The sequence below is a fragment of the Muntiacus reevesi genome, chromosome 15 (assembly GCF_963930625.1).
Source record: "Muntiacus reevesi chromosome 15, mMunRee1.1, whole genome shotgun sequence".
Lineage (NCBI taxonomy): Eukaryota > Metazoa > Chordata > Mammalia > Artiodactyla > Cervidae > Muntiacus > Muntiacus reevesi.
In genome coordinates, this window is record NC_089263.1 from 1360733 (window position 1) to 1386233 (window position 25501).

Below are 25501 nucleotides of genomic sequence, written 5' to 3' on the forward strand. Positions count from 1 at the left end.
CAGAGACCTGTGGCATCCAAGGTCTTCCCCTGACAGGTCTTCTGAAGAATACATGAAAGCATCCTTAGTGATGTGTATGCACTTGGTCATTTTGCCAACCTTCATCCTGTGGGTCTTCCTGCTTGCTGATTGGCCCTGTGTGTGCCGAGGCCTTGGACGCCTCAGATTTGGGTGAGAGACCCTTGAGGCAGGAGCAGTTCAATGTGAACCACGCCCTGCATTATGGCAGCTTTCTCTAGGGTGTGGTCAGTAACCTGGTCCCTGCAGCGTGTAGATCTGAGGATAATCTAGCCAGGAAAGGGGTCCTCTTTCTGTGGGAGTGAGCCCTGGATCCTGGTACCTGAGGAAGTCCGGGTCCCATCCTCACTTTCGGGCAGAGGCCGCCCAGTGATTGGACTGACTGGCAGGAAGAGACGCATGCCTTGATTTCTCTTCCTATCCGAGGGTGCGCTGGGCCGTATCTGCCCTAGTGCCAAGTTCACCGTACTGTGTAGTCGTCTGGGAAATTTTTCTGTTTCGGGTGGAGGTGACCCTTGTGACAAGGACCCCTGAGCTGTAGTAGTAGCTACAGTCTCAGGGTCCGTGGCATTCACACAGACGCTCCGCAAGGTGGCCTTGGGCGGTCAGGTCTCTGTGCTTTGGCCAGAGATCATGGGTCATGGAGACTGGGAGCCTAGAGCCTATGTCAACAGCCCCTCAGTGAAATTTTGCATGGGGCTGAAGGAAGATGCCAGGTGTCATCCCCCATTTCGTGGGAGGACAGGAGGTCAGGGCTCCATGAAGACGGCATGCGTGTTCAGACGGCAGGGCCTTTCCATGCAGGCTGTGAGACTTGGCTACCCGGACCTATTTCTGGACACAGAGCCAAATTGCCGAGAGTGCATTCTTGTTGGTACACCGGGACACAGGCCCTCAAGGCCACCTGGAATCCCCTGCCACCCATGCATGCTGAGTCAGAAAGACCCCCTGATGACCTTGAGCCTAATTTGCTGCGCTCTTTTCAAAGGTAGGTAACCAGTTGTCTGTAAGTGATCAGTGTAGTTGGGTTGCAGATACAGGCCTTCCCCCAATGAAACACCTGCATCAGTGTTACTCAGTGAGAGACCAAGTAGACACCTCAAGTGTTTCTGTGCTTTCTGTCCCCTTGTCAGGCGCAGTTGCCAGATATGGCTGTCCATCACCCAGGAGACGAAGGCCCGCCCATGAGGCAGTGGCTCGAGGTGCAAGGGAGTCCGGCAAGAAGTGCGGCGGCCCAGTTGTTTTTGGATCACCGAGCACGGTACGGCTTCTCCTGCCCCAAGACGTGTCGTGAATTTCAGGTTTCCTGGCACTGCCTGAGTGGCTGTATGTACGGAGGGACCGTTCCTCTTGCTGAGAAGCCTGGGGGCTCTGAGTTGCCCCGGCTGCTGGAGGACTCCCAGGTCACTGGCTCCTCCTGGGAGTGGCGCTGCCTGCCCTGTGGAGGTGGGGAGCAAGCCAGCACGTGCTCGGATCGATGACGACACCCTCTCATGCATTCCTTGGAAAATCTGAACAACATGAGTGAGAACTCACTACCGTCTCCTCATCGAAACTGAGGTCCAGCACGTTGCCTTCCGTGGGCTTAGGGGTGGGTAGGTTAGCAAGAGGGCTTCTCTGACGGTGTAAGACACATGCATGGGGTAGCCAGGTCACCAGCAGTTGCGAGGCTCCCATCTGAGGGTGGGCCGTGTACAGATGTTCGAGCGGCCTTCTTGGATGTGGGGTATGGTGAAGGGCACTGAGGAGCAGAAGAGGCATCCGGCTTGTCAGGGGGTGGTAGGTGTCGCAGTAGATCCTGGCATGGGACAGTGAGCTCTTCGTTGAGAACGGTGCATTTTGTCCTGGTTCCTGCTGCAAGTGTGCTCACTGGGGCTCTCGTGATGTGGATTCTGATGCAAGGAAGCTTCCGTGGTCTCCGATTGGAGCCCCAGGTGAGATCTGAGGCCGTCGCCATTGCGGCCCTTTGGGTCGGCGAGATTGCTGAGTACCCTGTGGGCTGCAGCGGCTGCAGAGACCTAGGGGAACGGTGGCAGTTGTGAAAGTTAATAGTCCTCCTTTCTGCCCTTGGCAGTTCCTGAATTGCAAGTCCTGTCACCTGCTTGAGTCTTGGAGGGCGCCATGTACTGTGTCGTGGTGACAGGCCTGCATTGCTCCTGCAGGTTGACCAGAGGCCCAGAGAAGAATGGTTGTGCAGGTGAGGAAAAGCGCAGTGTGATTTGCTGGGATGTTATGACTGCTGAGGCTGCAGGCACTGTCGTTCTGTTTTCAGTGATATAGTGTGGTCCTTTTGGCGCTGCCGTCAGCTGGGTACAGAGGAGAGGGCATTGCTGGTGCTTGGGAGGCTCGGTGATAGGTGACCTTTGTGTCCTTGGTGGCCTGCTGCCAGTAGAAGGACTCCCCAAGGGTTTCTTTGGTGCCTTGAAGAGTTGCAGTAACAGAGGCCAAGCAACCAGCCCTGTGGGTTGTTCTGTGTTGTGCTCACATGCCCCTTGGTCGCCATTTGTCCCCTGGGCCTGGAATTACCCAGGTTCCCTAAGGTTGGGGCCACTCTGCCGGCCCTGAGCGCAGAAATGTGTTCGCCCCCCTGGCAATGAAGCATCAACCTTGGAGGCCCGCGGTTCTGGAAGAGATGGGTCATTGGTTGGCATCCCCACGGTGCCTCACTGTAGGAGCCAGCAGCTCCCATGGCGCTACGGCAGAGACCTGTGGCATCCAAGGTCTTCCCCTGACAGGTCTTCTGAAGAATACATGAAAGCATCCTTAGTGATGTGTATGCACTTGGTCATTTTGCCAACCTTCATCCTGTGGGTCTTCCTGCTTGCTGATTGGCCCTGTGTGTGCCGAGGCCTTGGACGCCTCAGATTTGGGTGAGAGACCCTTGAGGCAGGAGCAGTTCAATGTGAACCACGCCCTGCATTATGGCAGCTTTCTCTAGGGTGTGGTCAGTAACCTGGTCCCTGCAGCGTGTAGATCTGAGGATAATCTAGCCAGGAAAGGGGTCCTCTTTCTGTGGGAGTGAGCCCTGGATCCTGGTACCTGAGGAAGTCCGGGTCCCATCCTCACTTTCGGGCAGAGGCCGCCCAGTGATTGGACTGACTGGCAGGAAGAGACGCATGCCTTGATTTCTCTTCCTATCCGAGGGTGCGCTGGGCCGTATCTGCCCTAGTGCCAAGTTCACCGTACTGTGTAGTCGTCTGGGAAATTTTTCTGTTTCGGGTGGAGGTGACCCTTGTGACAAGGACCCCTGAGCTGTAGTAGTAGCTACAGTCTCAGGGTCCGTGGCATTCACACAGACGCTCCGCAAGGTGGCCTTGGGCGGTCAGGTCTCTGTGCTTTGGCCAGAGATCATGGGTCATGGAGACTGGGAGCCTAGAGCCTATGTCAACAGCCCCTCAGTGAAATTTTGCATGGGGCTGAAGGAAGATGCCAGGTGTCATCCCCCATTTCGTGGGAGGACAGGAGGTCAGGGCTCCATGAAGACGGCATGCGTGTTCAGACGGCAGGGCCTTTCCATGCGGGCTGTGAGACTTGGCTACCCGGACCTATTTCTGGACACAGAGCCAAATTGCCGAGAGTGCATTCTTGTTGGTACACCGGGACACAGGCCCTCAAGGCCACCTGGAATCCCCTGCCACCCATGCATGCTGAGTCAGAAAGACCCCCTGATGACCTTGAGCCTAATTTGCTGCGCTCTTTTCAAAGGTAGGTAACCAGTTGTCTGTAAGTGATCAGTGTAGTTGGGTTGCAGATACAGGCCTTCCCCCAATGAAACACCTGCATCAGTGTTACTCAGTGAGAGACCAAGTAGACACCTCAAGTGTTTCTGTGCTTTCTGTCCCCTTGTCAGGCGCAGTTGCCAGATATGGCTGTCCATCACCCAGGAGACGAAGGCCCGCCCATGAGGCAGTGGCTCGAGGTGCAAGGGAGTCCGGCAAGAAGTGCGGCGGCCCAGTTGTTTTTGGATCACCGAGCACGGTACGGCTTCTCCTGCCCCAAGACGTGTCGTGAATTTCAGGTTTCCTGGCACTGCCTGAGTGGCTGTATGTACGGAGGGACCGTTCCTCTTGCTGAGAAGCCTGGGGGCTCTGAGTTGCCCCGGCTGCTGGAGGACTCCCAGGTCACTGGCTCCTCCTGGGAGTGGCGCTGCCTGCCCTGTGGAGGTGGGGAGCAAGCCAGCACGTGCTCGGATTGATGACGACACCCTCTCATGCATTCCTTGGAAAATCTGAACAACATGAGTGAGAACTCACTACCGTCTCCTCATCGAAACTGAGGTCCAGCACGTTGCCTTCCGTGGGCTTAGGGGTGGGTAGGTTAGCAAGAGGGCTTCTCTGACGGTGTAAGACACATGCATGGGGTAGCCAGGTCACCAGCAGTTGCGAGGCTCCCATCTGAGGGTGGGCCGTGTACAGATGTTCGAGCGGCCTTCTTGGATGTGGGGTATGGTGAAGGGCACTGAGGAGCAGAAGAGGCATCCGGCTTGTCAGGGGGTGGTAGGTGTCGCAGTAGATCCTGGCATGGGACAGTGAGCTCTTCGTTGAGAACGGTGCATTTTGTCCTGGTTCCTGCTGCAAGTGTGCTCACTGGGGCTCTCGTGATGTGGATTCTGATGCAAGGAAGCTTCCGTGGTCTCCGATTGGAGCCCCAGGTGAGATCTGAGGCCGTCGCCATTGCGGCCCTTTGGGTCGGCGAGATTGCTGAGTACCCTGTGGGCTGCAGCGGCTGCAGAGACCTAGGGGAACGGTGGCAGTTGTGAAAGTTAATAGTCCTCCTTTCTGCCCTTGGCAGTTCCTGAATTGCAAGTCCTGTCACCTGCTTGAGTCTTGGAGGGCGCCATGTACTGTGTCGTGGTGACAGGCCTGCATTGCTCCTGCAGGTTGACCAGAGGCCCAGAGAAGAATGGTTGTGCAGGTGAGGAAAAGCGCAGTGTGATTTGCTGGGATGTTATGACTGCTGAGGCTGCAGGCACTGTCGTTCTGTTTTCACTGATATAGTGTGGTCCTTTTGGCGCTGCCGTCAGCTGGGTACAGAGGAGAGGGCATTGCTGGTGCTTGGGAGGCTCGGTGATAGGTGACCTTTGTGTCCTTGGTGGCCTGCTGCCAGTAGAAGGACTCCCCAAGGGTTTCTTTGGTGCCTTGAAGAGTTGCAGTAACAGAGGCCAAGCAACCAGCCCTGTGGGTTGTTCTGTGTTGTGCTCACATGCCCCTTGGTCGCCATTTGTCCCCTGGGCCTGGAATTACCCAGGTTCCCTAAGGTTGGGGCCACTCTGCCGGCCCTGAGCGCAGAAATGTGTTCGCCCCCCTGGCAATGAAGCATCAACCTTGGAGGCCCGCGGTTCTGGAAGAGATGGGTCATTGGTTGGCATCCCCACGGTGCCTCACTGTAGGAGCCAGCAGCTCCCATGGCGCTACGGCAGAGACCTGTGGCATCCAAGGTCTTCCCCTGACAGGTCTTCTGAAGAATACATGAAAGCATCCTTAGTGATGTGTATGCACTTGGTCATTTTGCCAACCTTCATCCTGTGGGTCTTCCTGCTTGCTGATTGGCCCTGTGTGTGCCGAGGCCTTGGACGCCTCAGATTTGGGTGAGAGACCCTTGAGGCAGGAGCAGTTCAATGTGAACCACGCCCTGCATTATGGCAGCTTTCTCTAGGGTGTGGTCAGTAACCTGGTCCCTGCAGCGTGTAGATCTGAGGATAATCTAGCCAGGAAAGGGGTCCTCTTTCTGTGGGAGTGAGCCCTGGATCCTGGTACCTGAGGAAGTCCGGGTCCCATCCTCACTTTCGGGCAGAGGCCGCCCAGTGATTGGACTGACTGGCAGGAAGAGACGCATGCCTTGATTTCTCTTCCTATCCGAGGGTGCGCTGGGCCGTATCTGCCCTAGTGCCAAGTTCACCGTACTGTGTAGTCGTCTGGGAAATTTTTCTGTTTCGGGTGGAGGTGACCCTTGTGACAAGGACCCCTGAGCTGTAGTAGTAGCTACAGTCTCAGGGTCCGTGGCATTCACACAGACGCTCCGCAAGGTGGCCTTGGGCGGTCAGGTCTCTGTGCTTTGGCCAGAGATCATGGGTCATGGAGACTGGGAGCCTAGAGCCTATGTCAACAGCCCCTCAGTGAAATTTTGCATGGGGCTGAAGGAAGATGCCAGGTGTCATCCCCCATTTCGTGGGAGGACAGGAGGTCAGGGCTCCATGAAGACGGCATGCGTGTTCAGACGGCAGGGCCTTTCCATGCGGGCTGTGAGACTTGGCTACCCGGACCTATTTCTGGACACAGAGCCAAATTGCCGAGAGTGCATTCTTGTTGGTACACCGGGACACAGGCCCTCAAGGCCACCTGGAATCCCCTGCCACCCATGCATGCTGAGTCAGAAAGACCCCCTGATGACCTTGAGCCTAATTTGCTGCGCTCTTTTCAAAGGTAGGTAACCAGTTGTCTGTAAGTGATCAGTGTAGTTGGGTTGCAGATACAGGCCTTCCCCCAATGAAACACCTGCATCAGTGTTACTCAGTGAGAGACCAAGTAGACACCTCAAGTGTTTCTGTGCTTTCTGTCCCCTTGTCAGGCGCAGTTGCCAGATATGGCTGTCCATCACCCAGGAGACGAAGGCCCGCCCATGAGGCAGTGGCTCGAGGTGCAAGGGAGTCCGGCAAGAAGTGCGGCGGCCCAGTTGTTTTTGGATCACCGAGCACGGTACGGCTTCTCCTGCCCCAAGACGTGTCGTGAATTTCAGGTTTCCTGGCACTGCCTGAGTGGCTGTATGTACGGAGGGACCGTTCCTCTTGCTGAGAAGCCTGGGGGCTCTGAGTTGCCCCGGCTGCTGGAGGACTCCCAGGTCACTGGCTCCTCCTGGGAGTGGCGCTGCCTGCCCTGTGGAGGTGGGGAGCAAGCCAGCACGTGCTCGGATCGATGACGACACCCTCTCATGCATTCCTTGGAAAATCTGAACAACATGAGTGAGAACTCACTACCGTCTCCTCATCGAAACTGAGGTCCAGCACGTTGCCTTCCGTGGGCTTAGGGGTGGGTAGGTTAGCAAGAGGGCTTCTCTGACGGTGTAAGACACATGCATGGGGTAGCCAGGTCACCAGCAGTTGCGAGGCTCCCATCTGAGGGTGGGCCGTGTACAGATGTTCGAGCGGCCTTCTTGGATGTGGGGTATGGTGAAGGGCACTGAGGAGCAGAAGAGGCATCCGGCTTGTCAGGGGGTGGTAGGTGTCGCAGTAGATCCTGGCATGGGACAGTGAGCTCTTCGTTGAGAACGGTGCATTTTGTCCTGGTTCCTGCTGCAAGTGTGCTCACTGGGGCTCTCGTGATGTGGATTCTGATGCAAGGAAGCTTCCGTGGTCTCCGATTGGAGCCCCAGGTGAGATCTGAGGCCGTCGCCATTGCGGCCCTTTGGGTCGGCGAGATTGCTGAGTACCCTGTGGGCTGCAGCGGCTGCAGAGACCTAGGGGAACGGTGGCAGTTGTGAAAGTTAATAGTCCTCCTTTCTGCCCTTGGCAGTTCCTGAATTGCAAGTCCTGTCACCTGCTTGAGTCTTGGAGGGCGCCATGTACTGTGTCGTGGTGACAGGCCTGCATTGCTCCTGCAGGTTGACCAGAGGCCCAGAGAAGAATGGTTGTGCAGGTGAGGAAAAGCGCAGTGTGATTTGCTGGGATGTTATGACTGCTGAGGCTGCAGGCACTGTCGTTCTGTTTTCACTGATATAGTGTGGTCCTTTTGGCGCTGCCGTCAGCTGGGTACAGAGGAGAGGGCATTGCTGGTGCTTGGGAGGCTCGGTGATAGGTGACCTTTGTGTCCTTGGTGGCCTGCTGCCAGTAGAAGGACTCCCCAAGGGTTTCTTTGGTGCCTTGAAGAGTTGCAGTAACAGAGGCCAAGCAACCAGCCCTGTGGGTTGTTCTGTGTTGTGCTCACATGCCCCTTGGTCGCCATTTGTCCCCTGGGCCTGGAATTACCCAGGTTCCCTAAGGTTGGGGCCACTCTGCCGGCCCTGAGCGCAGAAATGTGTTCGCCCCCCTGGCAATGAAGCATCAACCTTGGAGGCCCGCGGTTCTGGAAGAGATGGGTCATTGGTTGGCATCCCCACGGTGCCTCACTGTAGGAGCCAGCAGCTCCCATGGCGCTACGGCAGAGACCTGTGGCATCCAAGGTCTTCCCCTGACAGGTCTTCTGAAGAATACATGAAAGCATCCTTAGTGATGTGTATGCACTTGGTCATTTTGCCAACCTTCATCCTGTGGGTCTTCCTGCTTGCTGATTGGCCCTGTGTGTGCCGAGGCCTTGGACGCCTCAGATTTGGGTGAGAGACCCTTGAGGCAGGAGCAGTTCAATGTGAACCACGCCCTGCATTATGGCAGCTTTCTCTAGGGTGTGGTCAGTAACCTGGTCCCTGCAGCGTGTAGATCTGAGGATAATCTAGCCAGGAAAGGGGTCCTCTTTCTGTGGGAGTGAGCCCTGGATCCTGGTACCTGAGGAAGTCCGGGTCCCATCCTCACTTTCGGGCAGAGGCCGCCCAGTGATTGGACTGACTGGCAGGAAGAGACGCATGCCTTGATTTCTCTTCCTATCCGAGGGTGCGCTGGGCCGTATCTGCCCTAGTGCCAAGTTCACCGTACTGTGTAGTCGTCTGGGAAATTTTTCTGTTTCGGGTGGAGGTGACCCTTGTGACAAGGACCCCTGAGCTGTAGTAGTAGCTACAGTCTCAGGGTCCGTGGCATTCACACAGACGCTCCGCAAGGTGGCCTTGGGCGGTCAGGTCTCTGTGCTTTGGCCAGAGATCATGGGTCATGGAGACTGGGAGCCTAGAGCCTATGTCAACAGCCCCTCAGTGAAATTTTGCATGGGGCTGAAGGAAGATGCCAGGTGTCATCCCCCATTTCGTGGGAGGACAGGAGGTCAGGGCTCCATGAAGACGGCATGCGTGTTCAGACGGCAGGGCCTTTCCATGCGGGCTGTGAGACTTGGCTACCCGGACCTATTTCTGGACACAGAGCCAAATTGCCGAGAGTGCATTCTTGTTGGTACACCGGGACACAGGCCCTCAAGGCCACCTGGAATCCCCTGCCACCCATGCATGCTGAGTCAGAAAGACCCCCTGATGACCTTGAGCCTAATTTGCTGCGCTCTTTTCAAAGGTAGGTAACCAGTTGTCTGTAAGTGATCAGTGTAGTTGGGTTGCAGATACAGGCCTTCCCCCAATGAAACACCTGCATCAGTGTTACTCAGTGAGAGACCAAGTAGACACCTCAAGTGTTTCTGTGCTTTCTGTCCCCTTGTCAGGCGCAGTTGCCAGATATGGCTGTCCATCACCCAGGAGACGAAGGCCCGCCCATGAGGCAGTGGCTCGAGGTGCAAGGGAGTCCGGCAAGAAGTGCGGCGGCCCAGTTGTTTTTGGATCACCGAGCACGGTACGGCTTCTCCTGCCCCAAGACGTGTCGTGAATTTCAGGTTTCCTGGCACTGCCTGAGTGGCTGTATGTACGGAGGGACCGTTCCTCTTGCTGAGAAGCCTGGGGGCTCTGAGTTGCCCCGGCTGCTGGAGGACTCCCAGGTCACTGGCTCCTCCTGGGAGTGGCGCTGCCTGCCCTGTGGAGGTGGGGAGCAAGCCAGCACGTGCTCGGATCGATGACGACACCCTCTCATGCATTCCTTGGAAAATCTGAACAACATGAGTGAGAACTCACTACCGTCTCCTCATCGAAACTGAGGTCCAGCACGTTGCCTTCCGTGGGCTTAGGGGTGGGTAGGTTAGCAAGAGGGCTTCTCTGACGGTGTAAGACACATGCATGGGGTAGCCAGGTCACCAGCAGTTGCGAGGCTCCCATCTGAGGGTGGGCCGTGTACAGATGTTCGAGCGGCCTTCTTGGATGTGGGGTATGGTGAAGGGCACTGAGGAGCAGAAGAGGCATCCGGCTTGTCAGGGGGTGGTAGGTGTCGCAGTAGATCCTGGCATGGGACAGTGAGCTCTTCGTTGAGAACGGTGCATTTTGTCCTGGTTCCTGCTGCAAGTGTGCTCACTGGGGCTCTCGTGATGTGGATTCTGATGCAAGGAAGCTTCCGTGGTCTCCAATTGGAGCCCCAGGTGAGATCTGAGGCCGTCGCCATTGCGGCCCTTTGGGTCGGCGAGATTGCTGAGTACCCTGTGGGCTGCAGCGGCTGCAGAGACCTAGGGGAACGGTGGCAGTTGTGAAAGTTAATAGTCCTCCTTTCTGCCCTTGGCAGTTCCTGAATTGCAAGTCCTGTCACCTGCTTGAGTCTTGGAGGGCGCCATGTACTGTGTCGTGGTGACAGGCCTGCATTGCTCCTGCAGGTTGACCAGAGGCCCAGAGAAGAATGGTTGTGCAGGTGAGGAAAAGCGCAGTGTGATTTGCTGGGATGTTATGACTGCTGAGGCTGCAGGCACTGTCGTTCTGTTTTCACTGATATAGTGTGGTCCTTTTGGCGCTGCCGTCAGCTGGGTACAGAGGAGAGGGCATTGCTGGTGCTTGGGAGGCTCGGTGATAGGTGACCTTTGTGTCCTTGGTGGCCTGCTGCCAGTAGAAGGACTCCCCAAGGGTTTCTTTGGTGCCTTGAAGAGTTGCAGTAACAGAGGCCAAGCAACCAGCCCTGTGGGTTGTTCTGTGTTGTGCTCACATGCCCCTTGGTCGCCATTTGTCCCCTGGGCCTGGAATTACCCAGGTTCCCTAAGGTTGGGGCCACTCTGCCGGCCCTGAGCGCAGAAATGTGTTCGCCCCCCTGGCAATGAAGCATCAACCTTGGAGGCCCGCGGTTCTGGAAGAGATGGGTCATTGGTTGGCATCCCCACGGTGCCTCACTGTAGGAGCCAGCAGCTCCCATGGCGCTACGGCAGAGACCTGTGGCATCCAAGGTCTTCCCCTGACAGGTCTTCTGAAGAATACATGAAAGCATCCTTAGTGATGTGTATGCACTTGGTCATTTTGCCAACCTTCATCCTGTGGGTCTTCCTGCTTGCTGATTGGCCCTGTGTGTGCCGAGGCCTTGGACGCCTCAGATTTGGGTGAGAGACCCTTGAGGCAGGAGCAGTTCAATGTGAACCACGCCCTGCATTATGGCAGCTTTCTCTAGGGTGTGGTCAGTAACCTGGTCCCTGCAGCGTGTAGATCTGAGGATAATCTAGCCAGGAAAGGGGTCCTCTTTCTGTGGGAGTGAGCCCTGGATCCTGGTACCTGAGGAAGTCCGGGTCCCATCCTCACTTTCGGGCAGAGGCCGCCCAGTGATTGGACTGACTGGCAGGAAGAGACGCATGCCTTGATTTCTCTTCCTATCCGAGGGTGCGCTGGGCCGTATCTGCCCTAGTGCCAAGTTCACCGTACTGTGTAGTCGTCTGGGAAATTTTTCTGTTTCGGGTGGAGGTGACCCTTGTGACAAGGACCCCTGAGCTGTAGTAGTAGCTACAGTCTCAGGGTCCGTGGCATTCACACAGACGCTCCGCAAGGTGGCCTTGGGCGGTCAGGTCTCTGTGCTTTGGCCAGAGATCATGGGTCATGGAGACTGGGAGCCTAGAGCCTATGTCAACAGCCCCTCAGTGAAATTTTGCATGGGGCTGAAGGAAGATGCCAGGTGTCATCCCCCATTTCGTGGGAGGACAGGAGGTCAGGGCTCCATGAAGACGGCATGCGTGTTCAGACGGCAGGGCCTTTCCATGCGGGCTGTGAGACTTGGCTACCCGGACCTATTTCTGGACACAGAGCCAAATTGCCGAGAGTGCATTCTTGTTGGTACACCGGGACACAGGCCCTCAAGGCCACCTGGAATCCCCTGCCACCCATGCATGCTGAGTCAGAAAGACCCCCTGATGACCTTGAGCCTAATTTGCTGCGCTCTTTTCAAAGGTAGGTAACCAGTTGTCTGTAAGTGATCAGTGTAGTTGGGTTGCAGATACAGGCCTTCCCCCAATGAAACACCTGCATCAGTGTTACTCAGTGAGAGACCAAGTAGACACCTCAAGTGTTTCTGTGCTTTCTGTCCCCTTGTCAGGCGCAGTTGCCAGATATGGCTGTCCATCACCCAGGAGACGAAGGCCCGCCCATGAGGCAGTGGCTCGAGGTGCAAGGGAGTCCGGCAAGAAGTGCGGCGGCCCAGTTGTTTTTGGATCACCGAGCACGGTACGGCTTCTCCTGCCCCAAGACGTGTCGTGAATTTCAGGTTTCCTGGCACTGCCTGAGTGGCTGTATGTACGGAGGGACCGTTCCTCTTGCTGAGAAGCCTGGGGGCTCTGAGTTGCCCCGGCTGCTGGAGGACTCCCAGGTCACTGGCTCCTCCTGGGAGTGGCGCTGCCTGCCCTGTGGAGGTGGGGAGCAAGCCAGCACGTGCTCGGATCGATGACGACACCCTCTCATGCATTCCTTGGAAAATCTGAACAACATGAGTGAGAACTCACTACCGTCTCCTCATCGAAACTGAGGTCCAGCACGTTGCCTTCCGTGGGCTTAGGGGTGGGTAGGTTAGCAAGAGGGCTTCTCTGACGGTGTAAGACACATGCATGGGGTAGCCAGGTCACCAGCAGTTGCGAGGCTCCCATCTGAGGGTGGGCCGTGTACAGATGTTCGAGCGGCCTTCTTGGATGTGGGGTATGGTGAAGGGCACTGAGGAGCAGAAGAGGCATCCGGCTTGTCAGGGGGTGGTAGGTGTCGCAGTAGATCCTGGCATGGGACAGTGAGCTCTTCGTTGAGAACGGTGCATTTTGTCCTGGTTCCTGCTGCAAGTGTGCTCACTGGGGCTCTCGTGATGTGGATTCTGATGCAAGGAAGCTTCCGTGGTCTCCGATTGGAGCCCCAGGTGAGATCTGAGGCTGTCGCCATTGCGGCCCTTTGGGTCGGCGAGATTGCTGAGTACCCTGTGGGCTGCAGCGGCTGCAGAGACCTAGGGGAACGGTGGCAGTTGTGAAAGTTAATAGTCCTCCTTTCTGCCCTTGGCAGTTCCTGAATTGCAAGTCCTGTCACCTGCTTGAGTCTTGGAGGGCGCCATGTACTGTGTCGTGGTGACAGGCCTGCATTGCTCCTGCAGGTTGACCAGAGGCCCAGAGAAGAATGGTTGTGCAGGTGAGGAAAAGCGCAGTGTGATTTGCTGGGATGTTATGACTGCTGAGGCTGCAGGCACTGTCGTTCTGTTTTCAGTGATATAGTGTGGTCCTTTTGGCGCTGCCGTCAGCTGGGTACAGAGGAGAGGGCATTGCTGGTGCTTGGGAGGCTCGGTGATAGGTGACCTTTGTGTCCTTGGTGGCCTGCTGCCAGTAGAAGGACTCCCCAAGGGTTTCTTTGGTGCCTTGAAGAGTTGCAGTAACAGAGGCCAAGCAACCAGCCCTGTGGGTTGTTCTGTGTTGTGCTCACATGCCCCTTGGTCGCCATTTGTCCCCTGGGCCTGGAATTACCCAGGTTCCCTAAGGTTGGGGCCACTCTGCCGGCCCTGAGCGCAGAAATGTGTTCGCCCCCCTGGCAATGAAGCATCAACCTTGGAGGCCCGCGGTTCTGGAAGAGATGGGTCATTGGTTGGCATCCCCACGGTGCCTCACTGTAGGAGCCAGCAGCTCCCATGGCGCTACGGCAGAGACCTGTGGCATCCAAGGTCTTCCCCTGACAGGTCTTCTGAAGAATACATGAAAGCATCCTTAGTGATGTGTATGCACTTGGTCATTTTGCCAACCTTCATCCTGTGGGTCTTCCTGCTTGCTGATTGGCCCTGTGTGTGCCGAGGCCTTGGACGCCTCAGATTTGGGTGAGAGACCCTTGAGGCAGGAGCAGTTCAATGTGAACCACGCCCTGCATTATGGCAGCTTTCTCTAGGGTGTGGTCAGTAACCTGGTCCCTGCAGCGTGTAGATCTGAGGATAATCTAGCCAGGAAAGGGGTCCTCTTTCTGTGGGAGTGAGCCCTGGATCCTGGTACCTGAGGAAGTCCGGGTCCCATCCTCACTTTCGGGCAGAGGCCGCCCAGTGATTGGACTGACTGGCAGGAAGAGACGCATGCCTTGATTTCTCTTCCTATCCGAGGGTGCGCTGGGCCGTATCTGCCCTAGTGCCAAGTTCACCGTACTGTGTAGTCGTCTGGGAAATTTTTCTGTTTCGGGTGGAGGTGACCCTTGTGACAAGGACCCCTGAGCTGTAGTAGTAGCTACAGTCTCAGGGTCCGTGGCATTCACACAGACGCTCCGCAAGGTGGCCTTGGGCGGTCAGGTCTCTGTGCTTTGGCCAGAGATCATGGGTCATGGAGACTGGGAGCCTAGAGCCTATGTCAACAGCCCCTCAGTGAAATTTTGCATGGGGCTGAAGGAAGATGCCAGGTGTCATCCCCCATTTCGTGGGAGGACAGGAGGTCAGGGCTCCATGAAGACGGCATGCGTGTTCAGACGGCAGGGCCTTTCCATGCGGGCTGTGAGACTTGGCTACCCGGACCTATTTCTGGACACAGAGCCAAATTGCCGAGAGTGCATTCTTGTTGGTACACCGGGACACAGGCCCTCAAGGCCACCTGGAATCCCCTGCCACCCATGCATGCTGAGTCAGAAAGACCCCCTGATGACCTTGAGCCTAATTTGCTGCGCTCTTTTCAAAGGTAGGTAACCAGTTGTCTGTAAGTGATCAGTGTAGTTGGGTTGCAGATACAGGCCTTCCCCCAATGAAACACCTGCATCAGTGTTACTCAGTGAGAGACCAAGTAGACACCTCAAGTGTTTCTGTGCTTTCTGTCCCCTTGTCAGGCGCAGTTGCCAGATATGGCTGTCCATCACCCAGGAGACGAAGGCCCGCCCATGAGGCAGTGGCTCGAGGTGCAAGGGAGTCCGGCAAGAAGTGCGGCGGCCCAGTTGTTTTTGGATCACCGAGCACGGTACGGCTTCTCCTGCCCCAAGACGTGTCGTGAATTTCAGGTTTCCTGGCACTGCCTGAGTGGCTGTACGTATGGTCGGTCCGTTCCTCTTGCTGAGAAGCCTGGGGGCTCTGAGTTTCCCTGGCTGCTGAAGGACTCCCAGGTCACTGGCTCCTCCTGGGATCGGTGCTGCCTGCCCTGTGTAGGTGGGGAGCGAGCCAGCTCGTGCTCGGATCGATGATGACACCCTCTCATGCATTCCTTGGAAAATCTGAACAACATGAGTGAGAACTCACTACCGTCTCTTCATCGAAACTGAGATCCAGCTCGTTGCCTTCCATGGGCTTAAGGGTGGATAGTTTAGCAAGAGGGCTTCTCTGACTGTCACACAGATGCATCGGGGAGCCAGGTCACCAGCAGTTGCGAGGCTCTCATCTGAGGGTGGGCCGTGTACAGATGTTCGACCGGCCTTCTTGGAATATGTGGTCCATGGTGAAGGGCACTGAGTGGCAGACGAGGCATCCGGCTTGTCCTGTGGTGGTATGTGTCGCAGTAGATCCTGGCATGGGATAGTGAACTCTTCGTTGAGAACGGTGCATTTTGTCCTGGTTCCTGCTGCAAGTGTGCTCACTGGGGCTCTCGTAATGTGGATTCTGATGCAAGGAAGCTTCCGTGGTCTCTGATTGGAGCCCCAGGTGAGATCTGAGGCCGTCGCCATTGCGGCCCTTTGAGTCTGCGAGATTGCTGAGTACCCTGTGGGCTTGGGCTGCTGCAGAGACCTAGGGGAGCGCTGTCAGTTGTGAAAGTTTATAGGCCTCATTTCTGCCCTTGTCAGTTCCTGAATTGAAATTCCTGTCACATGCTTGAGTCTTGGAGGGTGCCTTGATCTGTGTTGTGGTGACAGGCCTGCATTCCTCCTGCAGGTTGACCAGAGGCCCAAGGAAGAGTGGTTGTGCAAGTGAGGAAAAGCACAGTGTGATTTCCTTGGATATTATTTCCGCAGAGGCTGCCGGGATCTGTCGTTGTGTTTTTAGTGGTACTTACTCTGGTCGTTTTGAAGCTGCCCTCAGCTGCATACAGAAGAGAGGGCATTGCTTGTGCCTGGGAGGTTTAGTGATTGTTACCTTTTTGACCTTGATGGTCCGATGCCAGAAGAGGAACTCTTATTTCGTGTTTTGATGCCTTGAAAATTTGCACTTACTGCGTCTTCCGCGCCACCCCTGTTGGTGGTAATGTGGTGTGTATACATTCTCCTTGGCCCCCATTTGGCCCCTCGTCCTGGAATTTGCAAGGTGTGTGATTTCTTAAAGTTTGTGTCCTGCTAGTCAGCTCCAATCCACCCAGGAATTCGCTCCCCTAGCAGTGAATTATGAATCTTGACGGCCTCTGTTTGTGGTAGAGATTGGTCACTGGTTGGCTTACCAAGGCTACCTTAATATAGACGGCAGAAGCTCCCCTGTCAGAGGCTCCCCTGGCACTGTGGCAGGAGACCTGCTACATCCAAGGTCTTCCCCTGGCAGGTGTTCTGATGTCTTCCTGGAAGCCACCTTAGTAATCTGTGAGCTCTTGGTGGTCTTGTGTGGCGGGCACGAGGTGCCAGGCAGAATGGTTTGATGTCACCCTAGTCAAAGCCCACTTTTTCCTGTTTTTGGGTGCTGGTTGTCTCTGTGTGAACAGAGCCCCTGGAGGTTTCTGATTTGGGTGATTCGCTGTTTGGAGCAGAAATGTTCAATTTGGACCAAGCCCTGCATTATGGGAGTTTTTCCCATAGAGTCTGGTCAGTACCAAGTGGCCTGCACCCTGTGAATCTTAACCTATTCTGGCTGGGCAAGGGGCCCCGTTTCTGTGGGAGTGACACCTGGATGTTGGTACCTGAGATTGAGCACCTCTTATCTTTCTCTTACCATTGGATACCTGAAGAGTAATTGGACTCATTGAACAGGAAGAGGCTCATGCCCTGAATTCTTTTGCTGCACTCATGCTCACATATTTATCCAGTCCTAGGTAGGGGATCAATACATTTGGCTAAGCAGATAAAGGCCTTCCCTAGGAACCTTGGGCATCATCACTGTTCAATGAGAACTTGGGCACACATCTGAAGTGTTCCTTTGCTTTCTCTCCACTTGTCAGGAGAAGTTCTCAGGTATGACTATCTGCCACCCAAGACAAGGAGCCATGCATGTGAGACAGGACCTCGAGGTGCAAGGGAGTCTGGCGAGAAGCTGACGGGCCCAGGTTCCTGTCACTGCTTTTTGAATCACTGAGGATGGCACCCTTCTCTTACCACAAGATGTTTCATGGATTTAGGGTTTCCTGGGACTGCCTGAGTAGTTGTGTGTATGGAAGAACCATTCTGCAGAGAAGCCTTAGGGCTCTGAATTCCCCTGGCTGTTGAAGGACTCCCAGGTCACTGGCTCCTCCTGAGATTGGCCCTACCTGCCCTTCTGAGGTGGGCAGCGAGCCAGCATGTGCTCGTATCTATGACAGCACTCTCATATGCATTCCTTGGGAACATCTGAACAAAATGAGTCAGAATTCAATACTGTTTCCTCACCGACAGTGAGTTATAGCACATTGCCTCTCCTGGGGCTAAGTGTGTTTTCATTAGCAGTAAAGGCTGCTTTTACTGTGTCACATATATGCATAGAGCACCAGGATCATCACCGTTTGCAAGGCTCCCTCTGAGTGTGGGCTGTTTAAGATGTTCATGCGGTTTTCCTGGAGTGCAAGATCTGAGATCAATGCCACTGAAGTTCACGGGAGATGTCTAGCCTCACCTGTGATGCTAGGAGTCAGAGTAGATCCTGGCCTAGCCCTGTTGAGCCCTTGGCTTGACAGTGTGCATTTTGTCCCTGTTCCTGCTGCAAGTGCACTAGTTAGGGCTGTGCTGACGTGGAAGCCAAAGTGAGGAAGATTCTGTAGTTTCTTATTGGAGCCTCAGGTCAGATCTGAGGTCCTAGCTGTTGAGACCCTTTGGGTTGGTGGGATTTCTGAGTGCCCTGTGGGCTGTATTGTTTGCAGGGACCTAGTCAAATGGTGGCAGGGTTGAAAGGCAGTAGACCTCGTTTCTGTCCTTAGCAGTTCCTCTGTTGCATCTTCTGTCACGTGCTTGTGTCTTCGAGGCTGCCGTGGACTGTGCAGTGGTCCCAGCCTGCATTCCTCCTGCAGGTTGGCCAGAGGTCTAGAGCAGAATTGGTTGTGCAGGTGAGGAAAAGTGCAATGTGATTTCCTGGGATGGTCTGTCCAGTGAGGCTGCAGGCACTGTTGTCGTGGTTTCATTGTGCCATACTGTGGTCCTTTTGGAGCTGCCCTTGGCTGGGTATAGAGGAGAGGGCATTTTGGTGCCTGGCAGGCTTGGTGATAGGTGACCTTTGTGGCCTTGGTGGCCCACTGCCAGAAGAAGGACTCACAAAGCGTATCTTTGGTGCCTTGAAGAATTCCACTTACTGAGGCCTCGCAGCCAGCTAGTGTGGGCAGAAATGAGATCTTTGCACATTGTTTTTCCTTTTGACCTGCAATTTGCAAGGTCTATAAATTCCTAAAGGTGGGGCCAGCTGGACTGCCCAGATGGCACCCAGTTGTTCACCACCGTGGCAGAGAAGTATTCAACCTTGGAGTCCTGTGGTTTTTAGAGATTCATCTTTGGTTGGCATACCAAGGCTTCCTCCATGATGTAGCAAGTGACTTACTTCCCTGGCACTGTTGTGGGAAACTTCACATAACAAAGGTCTTTCCCTGGAAGTTCTTCTCAAGTCTTCTTGAAAGCAGGCTTGGTGTTCTGTGAACACTTGATTATTTTGTGTAGCAGAGAAGGGATGCTGGGCAGAATGGCATGGTGTCACCGTAATCAAAAACCACCTTCTTCCTGTTGGTCTTCTGAGTGCTAAATATCCCTTTGTGAGCAGAAGACCTGGAGGCTTCTGATGTGGGTGAGTCGCACTGGGGGTGGATGGAGGAGTTCAAGTTGCAGGAATCGCTTTATTTTAGGAGTTTTTCCTGGATGTGGTTGGTTCCCAGGGCCCTGGAGGCTATGGATCTGAGCATTATCTAGCTGGCAAAAGGGCCCAGTTTCTGCGGGAGTGACCCATGAATCCTGGTACCTGAGGAAGACCAGGTCCCATCTTGCACTTTCCGGCGGAGTTCGGAGAGTGATTAGACTCACTGAGCAGGAAGTGGCTCATGCCCTGAATTATTTTGCCCTTTTAGGGAATGGGCCATATCTGCCCCAGGGTCATGTTCCCAATACTTTTGACCTTCTTGGGGAAAGTTTCCTTGATCCAGGAGGAGGTGGGTCTTGTGACCATGGACACTTGAGCTGTAGTTTTAGCTGGCATGTCTCATGGTACATGGCATTCACACAGTTGCTCTGCAAGGTGACCTTGGGCAGTCAGGTTCATGTTCATGGTGATAGGGTATGGGTCACAGAGATCACGAGCCCATGCCCTATTTCAACAGCTCCTCAGGATGAAATTTTGCATGGGGCTTATGGACAGTGGCAGGTGTCATCTGCCATTTTGTTGGACAGCAGGAGGTCAGGGCTCTATGGTGAAGACATGCGTGTTAAGACACCAAGGCCTTTGCAGTGGTACCCTGAGTCCTGGAGACACCCAGAAGAAGTTTCAGAGGCACACCCAGAGTCTTGAGGCCCATTCTTCTTGGTACACTGAAACACACACACTCAGACCCACATCAAATCCCCTGCCACGCACACATAGTCAGACAGACACCGATAGGAACTTTAAGATAATTTCCTACCTTTGTGCTATAGGTAGGTATCCAGTCAGACATGAGGGGTCGAGGCAGTTTAGAAGCAGATGCAGGCTTTCCCCCAGGGAACCGTGGATACCAATATTGTTCATCGAGAACCCGGGTACACATTTGAAGCATGCTTGTGCTTTCCTTCGACTTGTCAGGAGAAGTTGCCAGGTATGACTGTCACTTAGAAGAATCCCTGCCTGTGATTCTGTGAATGAAGGTGCAAGAGAGTCCTGTGAGAAGTGTGGCAGGAACAGCTTGCAGTTTCTGTCTTTTGGATCACTAAGGATGGTATACCTTCCCCTGCCTCAAAATGTGTCATGGATTTAGGGTTTACTGGGATTGCCTGAGTACCTGTAAGTGTGAATGGACTTTTCCTCTTGCCAAGAAGCCTGGGGGCTCTGAATTCTCCCAGCTCCTAGAGGACTCCCAGATCATTGGCTCCTTCTTGGAGCAGCCGTGCCTGCCCTGCTGAGGTATGCAGCGAAGCAGCACATGCTTGGATCAGTGATGACAACTTTAATATGCATTCCTTGGAAAATCTGAACAAAATGAGTGAGAACTCACTACCATCTCCTCATGGACACTGAGCTCTAGCACGATGCCTCCCATGACGCTAGGGTTGGGGCTAGTTATCAGTTAGGGCCAGCTTAGACTTGGTCATACACATGCATACAGTACCTGGGTCCCCTTCATTTGGTTGTCATCTTTCTTTCGGTGGCCCTTATAAATGACTTCAGTTTGTCTCTGGCTTCAATAATCCAGCCTGGGATGTTGTCCTCTGTTATGATGTGTGTGCAGTTATCAGAGGTAATTGAAGCCATTTGAAGCATCTGATCTGCCATTGAGTTTCACTGACCCCCCCTGCTGCTTGTTGCCTGGTGCTCTGGAGAAAAGCCAAGATTTTTCATTCATGATTCATACAGCAGTTTTGGCCTCAGCTGGCTTCAATGTCATTTTTTCCTCCAGGAAGGCATGCCGCAGATTTTCTCCTGACATTCAGAGGAGATCAATGGTCAGAGCACCCAGCAGGTGGGCCAAGCTGATGGCCCCTCTTCTGACCGTTTCTTTGGTTGTTGTCTGAATGAGCACTGGTGTTGGGAGACTGAGCCTGGCAGATGCCTTAGAGCATTTCTGAGGATGGAAATCCTGTGTCGATGGGAGGGATCTGCACGTTGCCCTGAGGGAGTGGGGGTGGAGATGCTAGGGCAGAGCAAAGCTTGGGGAGTGTGAAATGTACCTCGAATGGTGGTGGAACCCATGGGTGGATGGGTAAGTGAATGGATCAGTGACTCAGTTAGGTTCCCTGAAGTCGGTGTTACCTTCAGTTAAGGTTGGAGTGAATGTGGGGAAGCACCACGGTGGCAGGTTCATAGGTTCACGGACCATCCAAGAGTTGGCCTCTCCCGTGATAGGCCCTTTGAGGCAGACCTCTGGAGCCGGGAGTGGTTTCCAGTCTGGTGTCATATCTTGTCCTGGCCAGGGTATCGAGTATGAGGAAGATAGGATATTTCTGTCCATCCCACCTATTTCTCTGCTTGTGTTTGGCATGAAGTTGTGCCTTAGGATATCCCACTGTCATTTGTAAATCCAGCCCACCTTTCCTTGCCTGAGTTTAGGGGCTCTTCCCAGAAATCAGGGACAGAATTCTGTGGAAAACAGGGGAGTTGGCGGCCCACATAAGTGGGCAGTTGTAGGGGCAGGAGAGGCTGTCTGGTGTGGGGCTCATTTTGTCATTTGGCCTGCAGGGAGGCCTGCAGGGGCTCATTTTATCGTTTGGTGCAGGGAGGCTGTGCTCTCCTGTGTTCCTGGCCTCTGGCCAGAGGTGTCATATGGATTCATTCATCACGCCTCTTTGCTGGATTCTGTCATGGCATGGCTGATGTTGTCCGGATGGTCATGGACAACCTGAGTCTCATGTTGTATCTGGATTTATGGCATTGATATTGCTGCCTTACAAATAGAACGTCAGCATACCAGTGGCCCAGTTGCTGTAAAGGGTGGAACCCCAGCATCTCTGCCCTTCAGAATGTCTGCAATGATCTGTAACTCTTTGTGCTTTTCAAGGAAGTTCTTCTGGCATGGCTGTTAGCTCGGAATCCTGCACCCTCATGTGTCAACCAGGCTGAGTGCAGGTGTCCATTGGGACCTCTCTGTTGCAGGGCTGAAAGAGCCTTTTTTTGTGGATATGCAACTTGTCAGAAAAGGGGCTTATTATCATGGAAGCCCTCAGGTACCTTTTATCCTTCCCCGTGCTGGCAAGTCCATTCCTCGTGAGCACAATAGGTGCCAAGAGTGGATATGTTTTCCTGGAAGTGCAGTGGCTATTAGGCCAAGGGGGTTCTGTTCCCCTCAGGGTGTCTCCAGGGTTCTTGGGGGACATCCTTAAACTTTCAGTGGAAAAGGCAAAAGAAGAGAAATTGCAGGGCCTGAGGCCAGGGAGTTGGCAGATGGGTGCTATTTGTCCTGATGGCCCCTTGACTCTGGAGGTATCCATGTGTGAATGCATTCATATTTGGCTTCTGACACACCAGGCTGAGGCGCAGCAGTTGAATAGTAGATTCAAGAATGAGGGCAGCAATACTGGAGGCCTTGCCTCTTTCCCCTGTATACCTGTTGCTCTTCCTCATGCATGTATGTGTTTTCTTACCTCAAGCCAGATTGAGTTGCCCAGGATAGAAGACCATTGTCAGCAGGGAACCCGTCACATATTCCATGAATCCCAGCCTGGTGAGACAAGGAGCATGAGCCCCCTGGGGCCATTGGGCTTGCAGCCCTTGGGTATACAGATGGAAAACCCATGGAGGTAAGTGGTCCTTATTCGAGGAAACCTAGTGGTTTGGCCCCAGTGATCTGGGCATGGGATCTGCACTCTCACCTTCTGGGATTTCCCTAGGGTATGCAAAATCCCAGGGTGCAAGGCTTGGCTGCAGTTCCTGCCCCATGGCTGCAATCTGTGCAGTCCCAAATGCTGACCTGATTGAGCTCACTGGCCTTCCTGGGATAGAGGTGGCGACTGCTCATGCAGCTCCTGGGCACACGTGCTTGGATCGATGATGACTCTTACAAATGCATTCCTTGGAAATCTGAACAAAATGAGTGAGCCATCCCTACCGTCTCCTCATCGGAACTGAGGTCCAGCACGTGATTTCCAGTAGGATCAAAGGGCCAGGGTCACATTGTATTTGCTCCCTGGGGCATCAGCAGCCACAGTGTGCAAGCTGAGGGTGACGGCCTTGTGGTACAGAGGTGAGCCATGAGGAAGATGCCCTCACCTCCCAACCTCAGGATATGGCTAGGGACCACGAGTCATCTCTGGTTGCATGAGGCTAGCCAAGGCTTTTGTCTCTTGGCATGTATTATTCTATTGGTAGCAGAGAAGTGGAAGCCTTTTGAGAGCATCTGGACTGCCATTGAGTTTGTTAGCCACACTGCCTTTGCCTGATTGTGTTTTCACTCATGGTCAGGAAAGGAGTCATGGCTTCGGCCAAGTTTCTATGTCATATTCTTCTGGGGGATGGGATGCTGCATAGTTTTCTCCTGATAGTCAGAGGAGATCATTGGGCAGAGTGTCCAGAATTTGGACCAAGCTGATGGCCCCTCATCTGATTGTTTCTTTGGTTGGTATGTGAGTGGGCACTAGTGTTAGGAGGGTGAGCCTTGCAGATGCATTACGGCATTTCCAAGGATGAAAGTCCTGAGTCAACAGGAGGGACCTGCACATTGTCCTCAGGTGGGCAGTTGCCAGGGGAGAGCAAAGCTTGGAGAGTGTGAAATGTACCTCAAGTGGTGGTGGAACCCATGAATGGATGGGCAGGTGGATGGATCGGCAAGTCAGTCAAGTTCCCTGAATTCTGGGTTGCCTTCAGGTTCAGCTGGAGTGAGTGTGGGGAAGGACTGTGGTGGCAAGTTCACAGGTTCATGGATCACCAAACAGTTGGCCTCTCCTGTGATTGGTTTCCTTTGCTGCAAACCTCTGGAGCCATGAGTGGTTCCCCAGGTGGCGTTGTATCTTGTCCTGGCCTGAGAGTCATATGAAGCAGAGGGGATGTTTTCTGTCCATCTTGCCATGCTCTTCCCATGTGCATGGAGTGAATTTGTACCTCAGGACATCCCAGTGTCATTTCTATACCCACCCCACCTATCCTTGCCCAAGTTTAGGTGCTCTTCCCAGAAATTAGGGGGCAGGGGAAGAAATAGGGGAAGGGGAAGAAATTTTCTCCCTGTGGAAATAGGGGAGTCAGCTGCCCACATGAGTGGCTACAGTTTTAAGCGCAGGAGGAGCTCTCTGGCGTGGTGCTTAGCAGCAAGGCTGTGCTCTCCTGCCATCCTGTGGCCAAAGGCGTCATGTGGGTTCAATCATTGTGCCTCTTTGCTGGGTTCTGTGGTGTCATGACTGGTGTTTCAGGATGGTCGTGGATGACCTGAGTTTCATATTGTGTCTGGGCTCATGGCAGTGATGTTACTGGCTCAAAAAGAACAAAGTGGCATGACAAGTGACCCAGTTGCTCTGAAGGATGGAGCCCCAGCATCTTTGTGCTTTGGAATGGCTCCAATGGCCTGTAGCTCTTTGTGTTGTTCAAGGAAGGGCTTCTAGCATGGCTGTTGACCAAGAAGCAAGCATGCTCATGTGTCAACTGGGCTGAGTCCACTGGGGGCTTTTGTCATGGGGCTGAAAGAGCCTTCTTTTTGTGGATATGCTCCATACCAGAGAAGGGGTTTAATGTCATGGAGGCCCTCAGGTACTCTTTATTCTTTCCCATGCTGGTGAGTCCATTGTAAGCAGAATAGGTGCCAAGAGTGGGTGTGTTTCCCTGAAATGTCAATGGCTGTTAGGCGAAGGGGACCACATTCACCTGAGGGGAGTCTTGGGGTTCTTGGGGGACATCCTTAAATTGTGTTGGCGGCGACGGTACGTGGAGTGGAATTGCAGGCCTGAGACCAGGCAGTTGGCAGATTGGCACTCTTTGTCCTGATGGCCCCTTGTTTCTAAATGTATCCATGCACCAACACATCCCTCTTTGGCTGCCTACACAGCACACCTTATTGCAGCAATTGAATGGTAGATGCCAGAATGATTGGCAATGCTCCCGGAGGCCTTGCCTCTTTCCCCCGTACACCTGGTGCTCTCCCTCACGCATGCATGTGTTTTCTCGCCCCAAGCCAGGTTGAGTGGCCCGAGATGGAAGACTGTTGGCAACAGGTTGCCTGTTGTGTATTCCATGACACCCAGCCTCTCGAGATGAGTCTCACGAATCCCCAGAGGTAACTGGACAAGTGGCCCTTGAGTGTACAGATGGAACAACCATGGCGGTAAGCAGCCTTTCTTTGAGGAAACCTAGTGGTTTGGCCCCAGGGATCTGGGCATGGTATTCACACCCTCACCTTCTGGGGTTTCCCTGGGGCATGCAAGGCTTGGCTGTAGTTCCTGACACATGTCTGCAATCTGTGCACTCCCGAATGCTGACATGATTAAGCTCACTGACCTTCCTGGGACGGAGGTGGCGACTTTGCTCATGCAGCTCCTGAGCACACGTGCTTGGATCGATGATGACTCCTACAAATGCATTCCTTGGAAATCTGAACAAAATGAGTGATCCATCCCTACCATCTCCTCATCGGAACTGAGGTCCAGCGCGTGGCTTCCAGAGGAAACCCTCAGAAACTTTTTTCCTTTCCCCACTGGCATGCTCTTTGTGAGCAGACTCGGTGCCTAGAGTGGGTGTGTTCCTCTGGAACAGCAGTGGCTATTAGACCAAGGGGTCCCTGTTCCCCTGAGGACATCTTGGGAATTCATGGAGGACATCCTTAAGCTGTGTTGGTGGGGATGGCATGGGGAAAGGAATTGCAGGGCCCAAGACCAGGGAGTTGACAGGTTGTTGCTCTTTGTCCTGATGGCCCCT

The 25501-nt window shown here is 54.1% G+C and overlaps 1 long non-coding RNA gene and 10 other non-coding genes across 16 annotated transcripts in view; all 11 read left to right on the top strand.

The window, feature by feature from the left end:
* The first annotated feature begins 1489 nt into the window (after window positions 1–1489).
* LOC136147634 (small nucleolar RNA SNORD116) lies at window positions 1490–1582 on the top strand. Its single transcript, XR_010659297.1, has one exon. It is a non-coding gene; the product is annotated as a small nucleolar RNA SNORD116 (small nucleolar RNA).
* A 2624-nt stretch (window positions 1583–4206) lies between these two features.
* On the top strand, window positions 4207–4299 carry LOC136147638 (small nucleolar RNA SNORD116). Its single transcript, XR_010659301.1, has one exon. It is a non-coding gene; the product is annotated as a small nucleolar RNA SNORD116 (small nucleolar RNA).
* A 2624-nt stretch (window positions 4300–6923) lies between these two features.
* On the top strand, window positions 6924–7016 carry LOC136147635 (small nucleolar RNA SNORD116). The gene has a single exon (XR_010659298.1). It is a non-coding gene; the product is annotated as a small nucleolar RNA SNORD116 (small nucleolar RNA).
* Window positions 7017–9640: 2624 nt separating this feature from the next.
* LOC136147636 (small nucleolar RNA SNORD116) lies at window positions 9641–9733 on the top strand. The gene has a single exon (XR_010659299.1). It is a non-coding gene; the product is annotated as a small nucleolar RNA SNORD116 (small nucleolar RNA).
* A 2624-nt stretch (window positions 9734–12357) lies between these two features.
* On the top strand, window positions 12358–12450 carry LOC136147637 (small nucleolar RNA SNORD116). Its single transcript, XR_010659300.1, has one exon. It is a non-coding gene; the product is annotated as a small nucleolar RNA SNORD116 (small nucleolar RNA).
* Window positions 12451–15074: 2624 nt separating this feature from the next.
* On the top strand, window positions 15075–15167 carry LOC136147573 (small nucleolar RNA SNORD116). Its single transcript, XR_010659239.1, has one exon. It is a non-coding gene; the product is annotated as a small nucleolar RNA SNORD116 (small nucleolar RNA).
* Window positions 15168–17317: 2150 nt separating this feature from the next.
* LOC136147646 (small nucleolar RNA SNORD116) lies at window positions 17318–17411 on the top strand. Its single transcript, XR_010659307.1, has one exon. It is a non-coding gene; the product is annotated as a small nucleolar RNA SNORD116 (small nucleolar RNA).
* Window positions 17412–20099: 2688 nt separating this feature from the next.
* On the top strand, window positions 20100–20193 carry LOC136147643 (small nucleolar RNA SNORD116). Its single transcript, XR_010659305.1, has one exon. It is a non-coding gene; the product is annotated as a small nucleolar RNA SNORD116 (small nucleolar RNA).
* Window positions 20194–22256: 2063 nt separating this feature from the next.
* The window catches only part of LOC136147401 (uncharacterized), a 41541-nt gene continuing 38296 nt past the window's right edge, over window positions 22257–25501 (top strand). For 3 of the 6 annotated variants that reach the window (XR_010659178.1, XR_010659183.1, XR_010659181.1), the window contains exons 1-2: window positions 22257–22404; window positions 24762–24911. This is a non-coding gene — a long non-coding RNA (uncharacterized lncRNA). Of the gene's footprint in view, window positions 22405–22494; window positions 22848–24761; window positions 24912–25501 lie in introns of all 6 variants that reach the window. The other 3 variants (XR_010659180.1, XR_010659182.1, XR_010659179.1) reach the window with 3 other exon arrangements.
* LOC136147568 (small nucleolar RNA SNORD116) lies at window positions 22646–22737 on the top strand. Its single transcript, XR_010659234.1, has one exon. It is a non-coding gene; the product is annotated as a small nucleolar RNA SNORD116 (small nucleolar RNA).
* Window positions 25140–25231, top strand: LOC136147570 (small nucleolar RNA SNORD116). Its single transcript, XR_010659236.1, has one exon. It is a non-coding gene; the product is annotated as a small nucleolar RNA SNORD116 (small nucleolar RNA).